The sequence below is a fragment of the Megalobrama amblycephala genome, linkage group LG3, assembly GCF_018812025.1.
Source record: "Megalobrama amblycephala isolate DHTTF-2021 linkage group LG3, ASM1881202v1, whole genome shotgun sequence".
Classification (NCBI taxonomy): Eukaryota; Metazoa; Chordata; class Actinopteri; order Cypriniformes; family Xenocyprididae; genus Megalobrama; species Megalobrama amblycephala.
The window spans coordinates 14,411,731-14,429,110 of NC_063046.1; the positions used below are offsets into that span (position 1 = coordinate 14,411,731).

At 40.1% G+C, this 17,380-nt stretch overlaps 1 protein-coding gene across 3 annotated transcripts in view; it reads left to right on the forward strand.

The window, feature by feature from the left end:
* Positions 1–239: 239 nt before the first annotated feature.
* tspan18a (tetraspanin 18a) overlaps positions 240–17,380 on the forward strand; it is a 49,304-nt gene continuing 32,163 nt past the window's right edge. Inside the window, exon 1 of one of the 3 annotated variants that reach the window (XM_048184112.1) lies at positions 240–526. The gene's annotated coding sequence lies outside the window, so the exon portion shown is untranslated. The remainder of the gene's footprint in view (positions 527–17,380) is intronic. The other 2 variants (XM_048184114.1, XM_048184113.1) reach the window with 2 other exon arrangements.

Below are 17,380 nucleotides of genomic sequence, written 5' to 3' on the forward strand. Positions count from 1 at the left end.
CCATGTAAATATGTATTTGACAAAGCCTCTGGATCAAAAAGACACCTGCTAAGGTTGGGTCTTAACTGGAGATTGAATGACTTGATTTAGAGACCACATAAGATAGGCTATAGCTGTACGGATCACTAAATCACTGTCATTGATTTCCAGCTGTATCGAGTTATATTCTGCATGATATATAATAGGATAGTAGGTATAGCATATATAGCAGCCCCGTGATTTTGTCTGATTTACAGGACAATTCGTCACCATTATGTGGAAAATGAAGAATTAATGACAGGAGGCGTGAAGGTCTAGTAGCCGCCCCTGGATGTGTGGCAGAGCAAAATCACACAGCGAGCAGCAGTGAAGTGTTGAGTGGAGTCAGTGCCGCTGAATGATTCAGAGCTGTCGAAAGGAATGAATAAACGGGGCGAAAGATTCACACAGCAATTGAATGAATCCTAAGAACGTTTTCATCCTCTTGGATAGCTGGAGTTTGCCTTAAGTTCGCCTGTACTTAAACCCGAGGATACCACAAATCACGGTAGGTGTTTTAAACCACTGATAACATTACTGGACGCTGAGAGCAGCAGATCACTGTGGAGACTGTATTTCTGAGGATCTTAAAGTTTCTTAGCGGGCATGGCCATGTTTTGCCATGACATATCAGTTGATAAACAAAAGCGTTTTTTTAATTGTTAAGTTGTGTTGCTTTTGGCAACCTTGCAGCGATCTGCTAAATTTCACTATAATACTGTAAAATAGATTGTTTGAAGAAACCAATTATTACTAATTATTATATAGGCTAATTATTTATAACTTTTAGTTCAAATCGATTACCTTACTGTATGCATGTACATTGCTTGGAGATGTGTTAGAGTAGTATTGTTTACATGTTTAATAATCAGGTAAATATTACTGCTATCCGTTTGCATTGAACAAGGTGGGAGTGGCCACGTGATGTTTGGGTGTAACCTTAGTCATTTTCAGTGTGTTTTGAAGATGGAAGTCTGTTTTTTTTTTTTTTTTTTTTTTTTGGAAGGAAGGCTATGTTTGTGGCTGAAATTACTTGCAATCATAGTAGAAGCCAAGGGTTTTTTACTTCTGCCTTGGTTAACTTGTATAATCTCATTTGGCAGCTGCCAAACCTAACACATGCTCTTTGAGATTATGTTGTATTTGAATTCATGCCAGCCATGTTTCTCCTTCTAAATATTCCCAGTTGGGACAGAATATATATACAAAATCATCAGCAGGAATTTTAAGTTTATACCAAGTTTGTTCACAACAATCTTAGAAGCAAAATATTTGAAAATAATGAATTTCTCAAAAGTGAGATTCAATAGGTATACTGTAGGCAATAGATTACATACTGAAAGAAAATAAACAGTAGGTTTTGTGGAACATGTAAGATTGTTTGTTAATGGTGAAAGGTGGTCTTCCAGGTCTAACCAATTTGATGATGGTCGTCCTAGTCATTTTCTGCCCTTCCAGCTGGTAGTTCACTGATTTATTATCTGGATCATCTTGGACCAGCTGATGGCCATAAATGTCCAGCTTGATCCTACTAGAAATCTAAACAAGCTAGTCTCCAGCTGGCTTATGTGATCTCATATCTACAGCTCAGATTCAGTTAAGAAATATTCAAGCATTAACTGTGTATGACAATGATCATAATCCTTCAGAACAAATTTATTTAGGCTGTGATACAATTTATAATAGTCCTTTATGATTGTTGCTTGTCAGATTGTATGAACATGATCCCTGCTGTAAACCATGTCACACTGTAGGATCTCAGTTGTATTTAATGTCAGACTATACAACAATCAAGATTCGTTAAAATCAGACGCACACAAAAAAACTCGTCCAGAGTTTTACATAATCAATCCGTAACACGTTCAGTTAAGGTGAACTGCATTTACATGTGGAATTGAAATGCTGGCTAGCAAACAAAAACAGTCTCTAATGTTAATTTTGATGATGGCTTGTCTTGAAAAGAAAAATGGAAAACTACAACAAAAAATCTGAAGACGATGTGTGTGGACTGTGGAGTGAGTATTGGTTTGTTGTCGCACTAATTGTGTCATCAGGTTCTGTGCTCTTTTTATTTGACGGTTGTTGTAGAGAAGCCACACTTCAAGGATATGCCTCAAAACTGACACTTGCAAAATTTCATTGGAGGTAAAATTTAATCGCAATGGTCATTATTAGGCTGTCGGAGAACAGGCCAAACTGGTGACCCATGAACAGAGATTTTGGCCTACGATCAAAGGAATCTTTAGGATTTGCTAAATCTGTTTCAGACAGCCAAAATCGTACAGTGTGCACCCTGCTTAACACATTAAGGCAAAGTACTTATGTAATTGACCATCAAATCATCATTTAAAACTAGGGATGCACTGATACCGATACCAGTATCGGTATTGGGCCCGATACTGCGCTTGTGTACTCATACTCATTAAAACTTAAAACTAAATCGTATGTGCAAGTAAAAACATGAACTGTTACATGATTTATGTATCACAAATGGTTCCCTACATTATTACTGGAAGGCAATACAGTAATCACATGACATTTGCAAGAAGTTTTCTGTCCACAAACATCCGAAGCGCACACCCAGAAAGCTGCTTCTCAGACAGTGCGCGAATAGCCTATTTTATCAAGTTCTCTTTCATGTCCTCTTGTGCTTGAATGGACAAATTCACACAAAATTACAGTGGGTACGGAAAGTATTCAGACCCCCTTACATTTGTCACTCTTTGGTATATTGCAGCCATTTGCTAAAATCATTTAAGTTCATTTTTTTCCTCATTAATGTACACACAGCACCCCATATTGACAGAAAAAAACAGAATTGTTGACATTTTTGCAGATTTATTAAAAAAGAAAAACTGAAATATCACATGGTCCTAAGTATTCAGACCCTTTGCTGTGATACTCATATATTTAACTCAGGTGCTGTCCATTTCTTCTGATCATCCTTGAAATGGTTCTACACCTTCATCTGAGTCCAGCTGTGTTTGATTGTACTGATTGGACTTGATTAGGAAAGCCACACACCTGTCTATATAAGACCTTACAGCTCACAGTGCATGTAAGAGCAAATGAGAATCATGCGGTCAAAGGAACTGCCTGAAGACCTCAGAGACAGAATTGTGGCAAGGCACAGATCTGGCCAAGGTTACAAAAAACATTCTGCTGCAGTTAAGGTTCCTAAGAGCACAGTGGCCTCCATAATCCTTAAATGGAAGACGTTTGGGACGACCAGAACCCTTTCTAGAGCTGGCCGTCCAGCCAAACTGAGCTATGGTGAGAGAGGTAAAGAAGAACCCAAAGATCACTGTGGCTGAGCTCCAGAGATGCAGTCGGGAGATGGGAGAAAGTTGTAGAAAGTCAACCATCACTGCAGCCCTCCACCAGTCGGGGCTTTATGGCAGAGTGGCCCGACGGAAGCCTCTCCTCAGTGCAAGACACATGAAAGCCCGCATGGACTTTGCCAAGATGGTGAGAAATAAGATTCTCTGGCCTGATGAGACAAAGATAGAACTTTTTGGCCTTAATTCTAAGCGGTATGTGTGGAGAAAACCAGGCACTGCTCATCACCTGTCCAATACAGTCCCAACAGTGAAGCATGGTGGTGGCAGCATCATGCTGTGGGGGTGTTTTTCAGCTGCAGGGACAGGACGACTGGTTGCAATCGAGGGAAAGATGAATGCGGCCAAGTACAGGGATATCCTGGATGAAAACCTTCTCCAGAGTGCTCAGGACCTCAGACTGGGCCGAAGGTTTACCTTCCAACAAGACAATGGGTGCTTCTCAATTCTTATTTGTGCATCCTCGTTTCCTCTCCTCGCATCCTTTCCTCTCGTCTTAGCTCCACCCCTTCAGGATGCGAGAGAAGGACGCAAGGAAAAGATGCGAGGACGGAGGAATTGAATCAAGTGAAATGATTTATCCTCGCTCCCTTTAGCGTCACTTCAAAGCGTCATCAAACTTTAACAACATATGGGCAGATCCCTCAAGTGCAGCCACTTGATGTCACGGAACAGAAAGGCAAAAGGAAGATCCAAGTGCAGCAAAGTGTTTTATTAAGGGCAATACCAAAAAGCGTAATCCAGAGTACAGGCAGGGGTCGGCATCCAAACAACAGTCCAAAAATAAAACAAGAAACTAGAAAACAACAAACCAAAACAGGAGAACAAGGAAACCAGGGATCAGACCAAGGGTGACATCAAACAATGAACCACAAATCCAGACAGCAACAAACCAGGTATAAATAGACAGACACTGATGAGGTGATACAAAACAGCTGGGTGCAATGATGAGTGGTGATTAGTCCGGGAAGTGTGTATGGGGAATGTAGTCCATGAAACAGGTGGAAATGACAGTCCGGGACGGAGTGCCCTCTAAAGGCTGAAGGGCACTCTCACAGGTGATCGTGACATTACCCCCCCTCAAAGGAGCGGCTACCAGACGCTCCACCAGACAAAAAACAAAAACACAAAAAACTCAGGAGGGAGGTGGACCGGAGGAGGATCAGGGGAGGGATGGTGGGCCAGATCCCGGGTACCTCACTGAACACCAGGGCGGTGCTGGAGGAACTGACCAGGCGGGCGCTGGCAGGCTTGGAGTCCTGGCTGATTGCCAGGGTGGTGCCGGAGGAACTGACCAGGCTGGTTCCAGTGGGTCAGGAGTCCTGGCTGATTGCCAGGGTGGTGCCGGAGGAACTGACCAGGCGGATACTGGCAGGACTGGAGTCCTGGCTGATTGCCAGGGCGGTGCTGGAGGAACCGACCAGGCCGGTTCCAGCGGCTCAGACGGCCCGGGCAGTGGCGGCAAGACAGAAGGCTTGGATGATGGCGGCAGGACAGAAGGTCTGGGCGGTGGCGGCAAGGCAGAAGGCTGGGCGGCGGCGGCGGCAGGGCTGGCGGCCTGGGCGGCGGCGGCAGGGCTGTCGGCGGCGGCAGGGCTGGCGGCCTGGGCGGCGCCGGCTGGCGGCCTGGGCGGCGCCGGCAGGGCAAGGCGCTTCGTTGGCGCCGGCAGGGCAAGGCGCTTCGTTGGCGCCGGCAGGGCAGTCTCTATGGTTGGAGGGTCTTGCAGATCGGAGGAAGCCCTCTTCCTCCTTCTCCTCCGCTTACGAGGGTGAGGCGGTGGCTCACCCAAACGGGACTCACTGGCTGGAGCGGACTCACTGGCTGGAGCGGGCTCTGGAGTGGACTCACTGGCTGGAGCGGGCTCTGGAGTGGACTCACTGGCTGGAGCGGGCTCTGGAGTGGACTCACTGGCTGGAGCGGGCTCTGGAGTGGACTCACTGGCTGGAGCGGGCTCTGGAGTGGACTCACTGGCTGGAGCGGGCTCTGGAGTGGACTCACTGGCTGGAGCGGGCTCTGGAGTGGACTCACTGGCTGGAGCGGGCTCTGGAGTGGACTCACTGGCTGGAGCGGGCTCTGGAGTGGACTCACTGGCTGGAGCGGGCTCTGGAGTGGACTCACTGGCCGGAGCGGCCTCCGGGCCCTGACGTCCGAAGGAAACCTTCTTCCTTCTCCTCCTCCTCGCTTTACCGGGGTGAAGCTGAGGCTCAGTGCCCACCTCCCCGGTGACTTCAGAGACGGATTCATGATCAGGAGCATGCACACTGCCTGGTTGACTTGGTGAGGCCCAATCTACCCGGTGGCGAAGATAGGCGGCGAATCTCCAGAAATCCAAGTCCAGTAGCCCCTCCATCTCACACCGAGGTAGAGGATCGTCAATGCAGCCATTAAAGATATCCTTCAGCGCCGCATCGTTGTACCTCAGCCCCACCGCCATCGTCCAAAAGACTTTTGCAAAGCATCCTACCTCTTCTCCCTCCTGGCGTAGAGCCATCACCGCCCTAAGCAATGCCACACGCTCCCCGCAAGTGGCTGGCCGAAGAATCCTCATGCTGCTGGATCTTAGGTGGTGGTTCATTCTGTCACGGAACAGAAAGGCAAAAGGAAGATCCAAGTGCAGCAAAGTGTTTTATTAAGGGCAATACCAAAAAGCGTAATCCAGAGTACAGGCAGGGGTCGGCATCCAAACAACAGTCCAAAAATAAAACAAGAAACTAGAAAACAACAAACCAAAACAGGAGAACAAGGAAACCAGGGATCAGACCAAGGGTGACATCAAACAATGAACCACAAATCCAGACAGCAACAAACCAGGTATAAATAGACAGACACTGATGAGGTGATACAAAACAGCTGGGTGCAATGATGAGTGGTGATTAGTCCGGGAAGTGTGTATGGGGAATGTAGTCCATGAAACAGGTGGAAATGACAGTCCGGGACGGAGTGCCCTCTAAAGGCTGAAGGGCACTCTCACAGGTGATCGTGACACTTGAGGGATCTGCCCATATGTTGTTAAAGTTTGGTTATTTAAACAAAATATAATATATATTAATGAAAGCAAGATGCCCCGTTGAAATATGTGAGATTTAAAGTTTATTTAAACTGCATACATTAAAGCATGCATTTAAATTATTGTGACAGATATGAAGGGGGAGGAGAATTTATACATGCGTCTTGTTTCTCGACGAGAAAGACTTCCGCAAAGGATGCACTGGTGTATCCTCGCTCATGACTCCTCAGGAAGCCTCCTCACTCCTCGATCCTCGCCTCCTCACGGTGCAGTTAGAGAATTGAGATGTCCTTCAAGATGGCTGAGCTTGATTTGTTTCCGGGTCATAGGATGGAGGACGGAGGAGCGAGGAAACAAGGAGGGATATTGAGAAGCACCCAATGACCCTAAGCACACAGCTAAAATAACGAAGGTGTAGCTTCACAACAACTCCGTGACTGTTCTTGAATGGCCCAGCCAGAGCCCTGACTTAAACCCAATTGAGCATCTCTGGAGAGACCTAAAAATGGCTGTCCACCAACGTTTACCATCCAACCTGACAGAACTGGAGAGGATCTGCAAGGGGGAATGGCAGAGGATCCCCAAATCCAGGTGTGAAAAACTTGTTGCATCTTTCCCAAAAAGACTCATGGCTGTATTAGATCAAAAGGGTGCTTCTACTAAATACTGAGCAAAGGGTCTGAATACTTAGGACCATGTGATATTTCAGTTTTTCTTTTTTAATAAATCTGCAAAAATGTCAACAATTCTGTGTTTTTCTGTCAATATGGGGTGCTGTGTGTACATTAATGAGGAAAAAAAAAGAACTTAAATGATTTTAGAAAATGGCTGAAATATAACAAAAAGTGAAAAATTGAAGGGGGTCTGAATACTTTCCGTACCCACTGTATGTTAAAATGCCCATATAGGCAAGTATCCTTGTGAAACATAGTTATGTCTTAAGTGAATGTAAACAGTTGAGAAAGAAAATGTGTATGTAAACAGTATGTTGGATACGTGCAGCTCTTAAAGTGACAGCAGCCTATAATAAACCTACTGCTGTCTTTATCCTCAATGTTAAAGGGTTAGTTAACCCAAAAATGAAAATTCTGTCATTTATTACTCTCCCGCATGCTGTTCCACACCCGTAAGACCTTCCTTAATCTTCAGAACACAAAATTAAGATATTTTAGTTGAAATCCGATGGCTCAGTGAGACCTGCATAGGGAGCAATGACTTTCCTCTCTCAAGATCCATAAAGGTACTAACAACACATCTAGTTCATGTGAGTACAGTGGTTCAATATTAATATTATAAAGCAACGAGAATATTTTTCAGCCAAAGTCACATGATTTCAGCAGTTTGGTGGTTTGACATGCGATCCGAATCATGATTCGATATGCTGATTCATAACGCTCCGAATCTTCCTCAAGCAGTGTTTTGAAATTGGCCATCACTATATAAGTCGTTTTTTTTTTTTTTTTTTTTTTTTTTTTTGGCGCACCAAAAATATTCTCGTCGCTTTATAATATTAATATTGAACCACTGTACTCACATGAACCGATTTAAATATGTTTTTAGTACCTTTATGGATCTTGAGAGAGAAAATGTCATTGCTCCCTATGCAGGCCTCACTGAGCCATCGGATTTCAACTAAAATATCTTAATTTGTGTTCAGAAGATTAACGAAGGTCTTACGGGTGTGGAACGGCATGAGGGTGAGTAATAAATGACAGAATTTTCATTTTTGGGTGAACTAACCCTTTAATCTAACAACAAAAGACAATGTAAATCAATCACTGCTCTTGACTGTTTGAGCCCTGCTGGAATAACTCTAAATATTCACTGTGGTATTAAATTAAAAATAAAATATGAGCAATAATATGAACAGTGAAGTAACAGTAGCTTCTACAATACATTTTAACAGGAATAATTAGGCATGAAAGTCACTGAAGGAAAGGTCTTTTTGCTAATTTGATTTATATTATTTTGGTTTCTCTGCCTAATATTTGTAAAAATTTAAAATGCATAGAAATACAGGTTGGTATAGGCAAGTACTAAAAATAAAAGTATCGATATCAGATTCCGGAAAAAGACACGCGTTCAGACACATGTTCGTCAGTACTCCTAATACCTCTGAAATGCGTTGTCATTCATGACGCTTCTGTCACAAATCCCTGCTTCCAGAGATTCAATGGCCATTTAAACTTAAGGTAGATGTCAGGAAAAAATCCGTTTTAAAGCAGCAAGAGCCGTCATCCCCTGATATCTATTGCTATTCATCCACTGGCTTTAGTTAAGACCGGCAAAGCCACTTAAAAGAAGCAGTCGCGCTGGGGAGGAGCTGATTGGCAGGTGAGCGGCTGATTTGGAGGCAGCGGGATTAGAGAAGTGTCTGAAAGAGAGGAGACGAGAAGCTCGGTCAGGACCTGATTCCCCTTCAGTGATTAAACCGATTATATGCATTTACTGGATGGAGAAAAACTGGGTGTGGAAGGGTTGACGTGCCAACACAAAGACTTTTCTCGCTGTGTGTTTGCTGTTTAGAAGCATAAAACCTATTTCACAAATATCCATCAGAAACAAAGGGGCTCAGACAGTTTAAGTCAATTATACAACCTGTCAGTGTCGAAGTGTTGGGTTTAGTAAGGCTTCATTGCTGGCAGGGGGCGAAGAAGAGCAGATCAGCACCACAGGCGCAGCTCTTGAGTGACAGTCTATATCTGTATACCTGTGATGCTAAATACTGTACAGAATATTATGTCTACCGTCTACTTACTTTATCTTGCTTGCAGACATTCTGTTAATGCTTGTCTTCATATAATTATGGTTAAATGTCTGACAACAGCATTAGTACATTACTATATTGGTATTTTTTTTTAATGTTTTTATTCAAGATAATAAACAAAATATTGGGTAACTAATAAAATATTTATCAAGAGGATTATTAAGCATAATGGTTGATACCGAGGAAGCATTTCTGACCACATAAAGTCAGCAGAATTGTACATCATTCTTTTAAATGAAGAAACTTGTTAGTTTCCCAAATTGCCCACATGGACTGTCTCTCTCTCTCTCTCTCTCTCAACAACTCTTATGTTCTCTTACGTGTTGGATTTATTAATCTTTTTTCTGGGGCACGTAAAGGGACTAACTGTCGTTTACTCAGCCTAATGTTGTTTTAAACCCGTGTAACTTGAAAGAAAGTTGACATTAGGTAGAATGAGAGCCTCAATCACCATTAATTTTTCTGCATTATTCCAATAAAAAAGTAAATAGTGAGGCTGTCATTCTGTCCGACATCCCCTTTTGTATTTCACAGAAGAAAGTTTTTTAAATCATTAAGGTTTGTAACAACATAAGGATGAGTAAATGACACAATTTTCATTTTTGAAAAATTAAGGACAAATTTCTATAGAAACAAATTTATCTGTCTGCCTGTAGGGCCTATAAAACATTGCAACAATGTTTTAAACTTTCAAACGAAACTTTGTCAAGCCATCATTCAAAGTTTGTCTTGATTAACCCTCCCTACGTTTATTTACAGTTATATTTCAGTACATTTTAAAATCACTGCCTTCTGATTCAAAGAGCAATTCTGCATCCTCTTTGCTACCTCAATTCAAATTCAGGAATTTAAAAAACATTCTCAACTGAACAACCCTGCACCATGCAACATGTCAGAGCACATGCCCTTCCCACGAGGCCATGTCTCCAACAATAAAGAGTTCCTTTGTCCAGGTCTCCACCTGCGAGAATTTTGTGATGTTTCTTCCCCTGCCATGATCAATGGCGACCCAGGAGATCCTAGATTTCAGCTTGTATAGGCTGGGGCTGTGCATTGAGGCCTCATCTGGGCCCATCTGAAAAGCTTTTGAAGCTTCCAAATGTGGTTGAGAATGTGGATAAAGCTCACAGGTGTCTGTGTTCATTTCTACTTTCTGATGTGAGTCAGGGACCTGCATCATGCAGCGCACTGGCTAATTAGGAAGCAAAAGAGAGACACAATTTTATTTCACAATGAGGCAGTTCTGTCATTCCATGCCGCATGTATGTGTAGACTGGTGTCTTTGTGGGGAGTCACGGTAAAATGTCCAGGGACACGAAGAAGTCCCATCTGTTCCTGTTTTTCATCTGCAGTCAAAGCCTTGCTGCTTTCTCTAAAGGCTTAGCAAAGGGAAGTGTTTGAATTTATTCAGGTGTTACTTTTTCCAGAGCTATTTGTATTACATAAAATGTATTTGTATACATTTTACATATATAAGACATTTTTTATGGAAGCTTTCCATAGACATAATAATGTTTATACTGTACAAACTGTATATTCTATCCTCTACCCCTAAACCTACAAAAACCTACTGTCCGCATTTTTACATTTTTAAAAAAACATAATTTAGTATATTTTTAAGCAGTTTTCCAGGTTACCAAAAAATCCACAAGGTCAAAGATTTCTGGTATGTCCCCACAATGTAGGGAATAACACACAACACACTTATGTGGTTTAAGGGGACTCTCCATAGACATAATGATTTTTATACTGTACAAATGGTATATTCTATCCCCTTACACTACCCCTACCCCTAAACCTACCCGTCACAGAAAACTTTTGTCATGTTTTGAATTTAAAAAAAAAACGCAGTTTAGTATGTTTTTTTTTTTAAAGCCATTTGGTTTTCGAGGACACGCAAACCATGTCTATGTTGTATTACCCATGTCATTATACACATTTGTTTCCTCATAAACCATATTCCTTCATAACTCAAACACACACGCACACTTGTAATGTGTCATCATTATACACATGTGTGTCCTCATAAACCATGTATACAAGAACACACACACACACACACATTTACATCTGCTGTATACTGATTGTCAATCAGGCTTTCAAAATGAATGGCTAGGCTTAAATTCTTGTTTTATTTAAAAAAGGAAAAAAGCACCATTAACTGAACATTATGAAGTCAGTTGTTATGGCTGCAGACTTCCTTGTCGCCGTCTGCGGCATAATGAACAATGGCCAGGTGGTGCCAGAAAACCTTCTGTCAAAAACAGTTTGATACGGCAGGATATTTTGCTTGTATTATCAGTAAGCTATGTCTTTCCCTAATTGCTTTCTCTGACAGACATTTTTTGGTATGCACAAAATTAATTTCCAAGTGAAATGAGTTTAATAAATCAATGTACATCTCCCAAACATTAGAAGTAATAAACTTATAATTACCATAGTCTTAACACTTGTGAGCCCAGAAGCTATAAGAAAACTAAAGATGAAAAACTTGTCATCAAATAGATGTTTTTTTGGGGGGTTTTTTGACAAAGGATCAGCATGTTGTCTTTGACTATTATGGAATGCGGGTGTGCCACCCTGGACCAGTGTGGAAATTTGTGTGTGTGCGTTTACATTTTAATAAAAAACAGTAATATTGTGAAATATCATTCTAATATGAGTTTCGTTGCTCAAAATTTTGGTGATAACCAGGATTCTTTGATAAATAGAAAGTGTCTTGTATGCTAGTGACATTAAGACTAGACTATGCACAGCTTTTTCTTCATTCGCAAGAAGGTTAATGTACTGAAACTGATGAGCAGGTGGAGGAAGCTGTGTATTGAACATAAGAACTTGTGCCAGAACTCTGCTGTCTCTGTGTGTGTTCACGTTATGTTGGAGTTCAGCTGATCCTGTGTTATATACAGTACTGTGCAAAAGTCTTAGGCCACCACCAGCTTTGTTGTTTTAGCAACAAAGTTTTAATGACCATCTATATTTATTTTTTGATCTTTATTACGATACAAATAGAAAATAGCTACTGGAGATATGCACACAATATGTAATAAAAAAAAAATCAGAACAAAATGGCTTTTGAGAGCCACTTTCTGGCTACTGCTCACGTGTTAGGGGAGGTCACTAAATACTTGCCACTTTAGCCAATAGAAGTCATTTTTTCTAAATTTTTTTCATGCTGCATACGCATTTCCTGTATTTTATTGTTATATTCTAATAAAGAGACTGATAAATAATTATATATATAGTCATTATACCATTGCTAAAACATCTAATGGTGGCCTAAGACTTTTACACAGTAGCCTACTGTATAGTAGGGCTGGGCCATATATCGCATGCAATTGTCACGCGCATTTCGTCAGTAAAGCCGGTTCCCTGATTACCGCTAAATGGCCATCACCTGCTTTCAAATGGAGCGCCATTTAATAGACAGAGCCGTAGTTCACTGACAAGCTACGCGATATCGCGTTCATTATCGAAGGCGATTCATCTGCGATAATGAACGTGATATTGCGTAGCTTGTCAGTGATCTATGGTTCTGTCTATTAAATGGCGCTCCATTTGAAAGCAGGTGATGGGGATTTCGCGGTAATCAGGGAACCGGCTTTACTGACGAAATGCGCGTGACAATCGCATGCGATATCGCCCAGCCCTACTGTATAGTAACTGTTTTGTAGTTGTTCTGAAAACAGGATTGTCGGGTGGGTATATTGATGATTATTTTTACCGAGTTGGCCATAATATAAAATAATTATATGCTTCTCAGGTTATCTTTCTTGATTTAGCCTACTTATAATCAAAGATGATAATCAATTGGTGACAGATTTGTATAGAAAGCTTACAGATAAAAATACTATTTTACATGGTCAGAGCTTTCATCCTATACCAATTTAAAGAAGAGTCTACCGATTAGTCAGTTTAAGAGGATTTGTAGGATTTGTACGTATAATGAAAGATACAAATTGCAATGTAAAGATCTGTGTCAGAGGTTTTATGAGAGAGGTTATGAAAACACTTGGATTAAAGAAGCTGCGGCACGTTTTGAAAATACTCTCAGAAAGAGTGCCTTGCTTGAACAGTGTCAAAATCGACCAACCATAGGTTGTCTTGTATTATCCAATATTCTGCTAATGAGTTTGCAAAACATAGTACGTAAACACTGGCATATTTTAAGCTCTGACCCTTTATTCAGTCAATGTTGTAAAGTTCCTCCACAAATTGTCTTTAAACGAGCCACCAATATATGGCAAATGGCGGTGAGAGCTGACCAAGTGTCGGAACGATCTAGTAATCCCTTTTCAGTCCCTGATGGCAATTATAGATGTGGACAATGTGCACAATGTAATTTTACAACAAAATGTCACACTTTTAGTCATCCTCACTCAGGGAAACAGTTTAAGTTTAGGGGATTATTTCGTGTAACACCAAAAATTTAATCTATATGATCAAACGCCCCTGTGGTTTGGCTTATATAGGTAAAACAAAGCGTTGTTTAAAAACACCCGTTGTTTAAAAAAAATCCCATTGCCATGCATTTTGACGCTTTCAAACATAGTTTGGCGACTCTTCGCTATTTAAATAAAAGAAAGGGTGGTGATATTAATAAAAAATCTTATTACAGTTTTTTTTTTTTTTTTTTTATGTTTTACATTTACACATGAAATACTCTCTCTCCAAAAGGTTTTTTGTGATTTGTGACTTTTTTTTGTATATATCTGATTCTATTTGTTACTTGTGTTGATTGGGTTATTAGTTTAATGAATTGTTGATAAAATGAATTGTATCAGGTGTGATTGATTATGTTCATAAAATTATAAGAAATTGTCATCTTTTGATTATTCACTGTTTGACCTGACGAAGACCTTTTTGGTCGAAACGTTGTCTTTTTAATAAATTTTGAGAGCAGCAGTGGCAGTGTGCCGATTTTTGTTTTTTGACGTTATGAGTTTGGAACGACATAAGGGTGAATAATTAATGACAGAATTTTTTTTTTTTTAATTTTGGGTGAACTATCCATTTAAAAGTCTGATGCTGATAATTGTTTTCATATTATTCAATTCTATAATGTAATTTTTGTAGGCCAAAATCATTGACTAAAAATTTTAATTGAATTATCAACTTTATTTTTGGTTTTCAGCTAAATGAAAACTTTAATTCCGGTTTTGGTGTTTCAGGGGAAAAAAAATCATTTTGGTGCATCACTACTTCCTGTTCTTACTGCTTCCCTTTATCAGTCATCAGTCATTTTCACAAATCGACATCATCAGTCTCTCCACAAACCTCTGCACTGGCTCTATAGTGGTCCCAGCCTCCATAATTGTCCACTTTTATGTAACCTGGAATTTGAAAATGGCATTATCCCACAAGAATATTTCAGCAGTAGCATATTTCTCTTTTTTTTGTACACTCGCCTTTTTATCTGCACCTGTTTTTGTTTTTACACCATTGTTCGCGATATGCATAAACATCTTGTTTTTCTCTCCAGTGAAACAAAATCATCTTTAATTCCAATTTGGCACTCGTTGTGGACTAAAGTGATGTTATAATTAAAAAATAACACATCCATGCACCATATGCTTGAAATAAAAGCAGAAAGAAGAGGATAAGGGGTGAGAAACTGCTTTCCACAATTCATTAGATGTGCTGCTTTACTGCTGTTCACTGTGTCCTTCTGTGCTCTAATAGAAAGCTTCATGTAGGGGAAGAGAAACTCTTTAATGATCTTGAGGCCCAAATGGCTTGATTGAGACTGAGAGGGACATGTTCACCTTAGAAATTCAACTTGGCCTGACCACATGCTATATTATACATCAACTCTCTTCATGAATCCTGCAGAAATGGAAGCAGAATTCTAATGACCTCCTTGTAATTTCAGTCAGTTGTGCTTTGTGATGATGATTATTGATTGTTATGGTACTGCAGCCTTCAGTTATGTACTTATTCTTATGCTTTAATTTTGCATTCATGAAGTGGCATGAACTCTCTCCCAGAGGCTGTTTATTGGGAAGATGCTGTTCGCTGTGAGGCTCTGAGAAGTCAGAGCCTCTGCCGTTGACCAGTGCAGTAATAAATCACATTGACTCCCTCTGGAAGTTCAAATGTCTCTGAAAGTGAAACGGAGGGAAGAAATCTGGCCATGCAGTAAATAAGAATCTGTGACTGCGCCTTTTCCCTTTAGGTATTGCTTCTTTGTCATTATAGGTGTCTCATGGTTGCTAGTTTAGTCTTTCGTACTGGCATCACTCGAGTTGTAGTAATAAAAAATTAAAAGTCTGTGAATTACAAGATTTTCATCCTTTTTCTCCTTCATTGCTGAAGCTGGAATTGAGCTGGATCATTGACTTCTGTTACGTCCCTATGTGTTTAGGGGGTTGGACGCAACCAGGGCTTGACATTAATACCCGCCAAATGCGGGTGGATTTTAGCAGTGGCGTGTAACGCAGTCACTCCTACTAGCCACTTTGGTGGCCACTTTATATATAATATATTCTATACATTTTAAATATATTGTATATGTAATTTAAAAGGGCATCTGAAATAATACTCAGTTCAATGTAGTGTTTTTCGATACATATTAATACTGAAATATCTGAAACACTTCCAATACTTATTTTCCGCAGAATAGATACACAATACCAGCTGTGTTTTCTCGCTCTCTCATCTCTCCGACAACGAGTTGACACACAAGCCTGCCTCCCCTCACTCAAGTGAACATAAACAGTTGTGATAGAAAACGCGTGTAACAGAATAATGGATCCATGCGTCAGGTCTTAAAGTGACAGCAGCCTAAAATACCTGCTGCCAATTTATGAGATAATATAATAAAAATATATATTAGGCAGTTTTTCCCCATTGAATCGATGTCAAAATTGTGGCCAGTGAAAATGCTGAGTGACTAGTAACTGGAAAACCTCTAGCCATAGTGGCTGGTGAGCAAAAAAGTTGTGATCAGGGCCTGTACGCTTAGTGAGGTCTGATCGCGCTCTGACAACGGAAGTAATGTCTAGCACTCATTGAAGTATACGCGCGAGACATCACTGTCGTTGTCAGAGCGCAATCAGACCTAACTAAGCGAATGCTGAACGCAGTTGGACATAGTGGTGTATTAGAGGTAAAAAATGATATAAATAATGTTCAGTTTCTTGCACAAACCAACGTTTCGTGTCTTAGGACATCAATGCACCGCCATGAGCCGCAGGGTTTAATTTGGATTTGTCTATGCATATTTTTTGACTCTTATAAATTGTGAAGAAACAGTGCAGAAAATTTGAAAAATGTCTGGGCCAAGGAGGTCCGTAATACCAGGACATTATCAATTATATGAAAACAGTAACTGTAATGGGAATTATATATAATGGTAAATAGTAATAGGATATGAATGAAAGAAGTCTCATTACTATTGTCACGGTTGGCTGTATAAGTAATACACAAAGACAAACATCCACTACACAAAGACGTGACTAGACAAAGAACTGAAAAAAATAAATAAATAAATAAATAAATAAATAAATAAATAAATATATATATATATATATATATATATATATATATATATATATATATATATATATATATATATATAAACTTTTTTCACAGTAAATGCAATGCGTATTTTTGTTTACTTACATGTATTCATTTTTTATCTTTTAATAATTATTTTGTAATAAACACTTTAAATGGGCTATAAAAAAGTGTTATGTGTAGATTTTTTAAACAAGAACAATTAAGAGAAACTAAAAATTCTTTACAGGTGCAAGAATAGGCAGAATTTCTATTTATAACATGCTGGCAAATCCTCTAATTATAACAAAGTGTATAATCCCCCTAACTATTAACTACTATGACTTTTGCCTCAATAAACCCCCAATCATGCCTTATTAGTAAGGTAGCTATTATTAGGTATGGGGTAGGATTAAGAAATGTAGAATATGGTCAATGTAGAGTAAGGCATTAATGTCTGCTTTATAAGTACTAATAAACAGCCAATATCCTAGTAATATGCAAGCTGGTAAGCAACTAGTTAATAGTGAGAATTGGACGCTAAACTAAAGTGTTATCAGACAAAGGAACAAATCCACAATGCTATGTTTCTTTTATTTTATTTTGAACAGTCAGTAGTGCAAATCAAAGTTTGTTCCACCTAGCAGCATTTAGTCTCCTAGTTGGAAATCTCAGCCTCAGACGTCACGCCCACATTGGCTGAACGTCTGATGCATATGGCACACCTAAATGGTAACACTTTAGGATATTCAA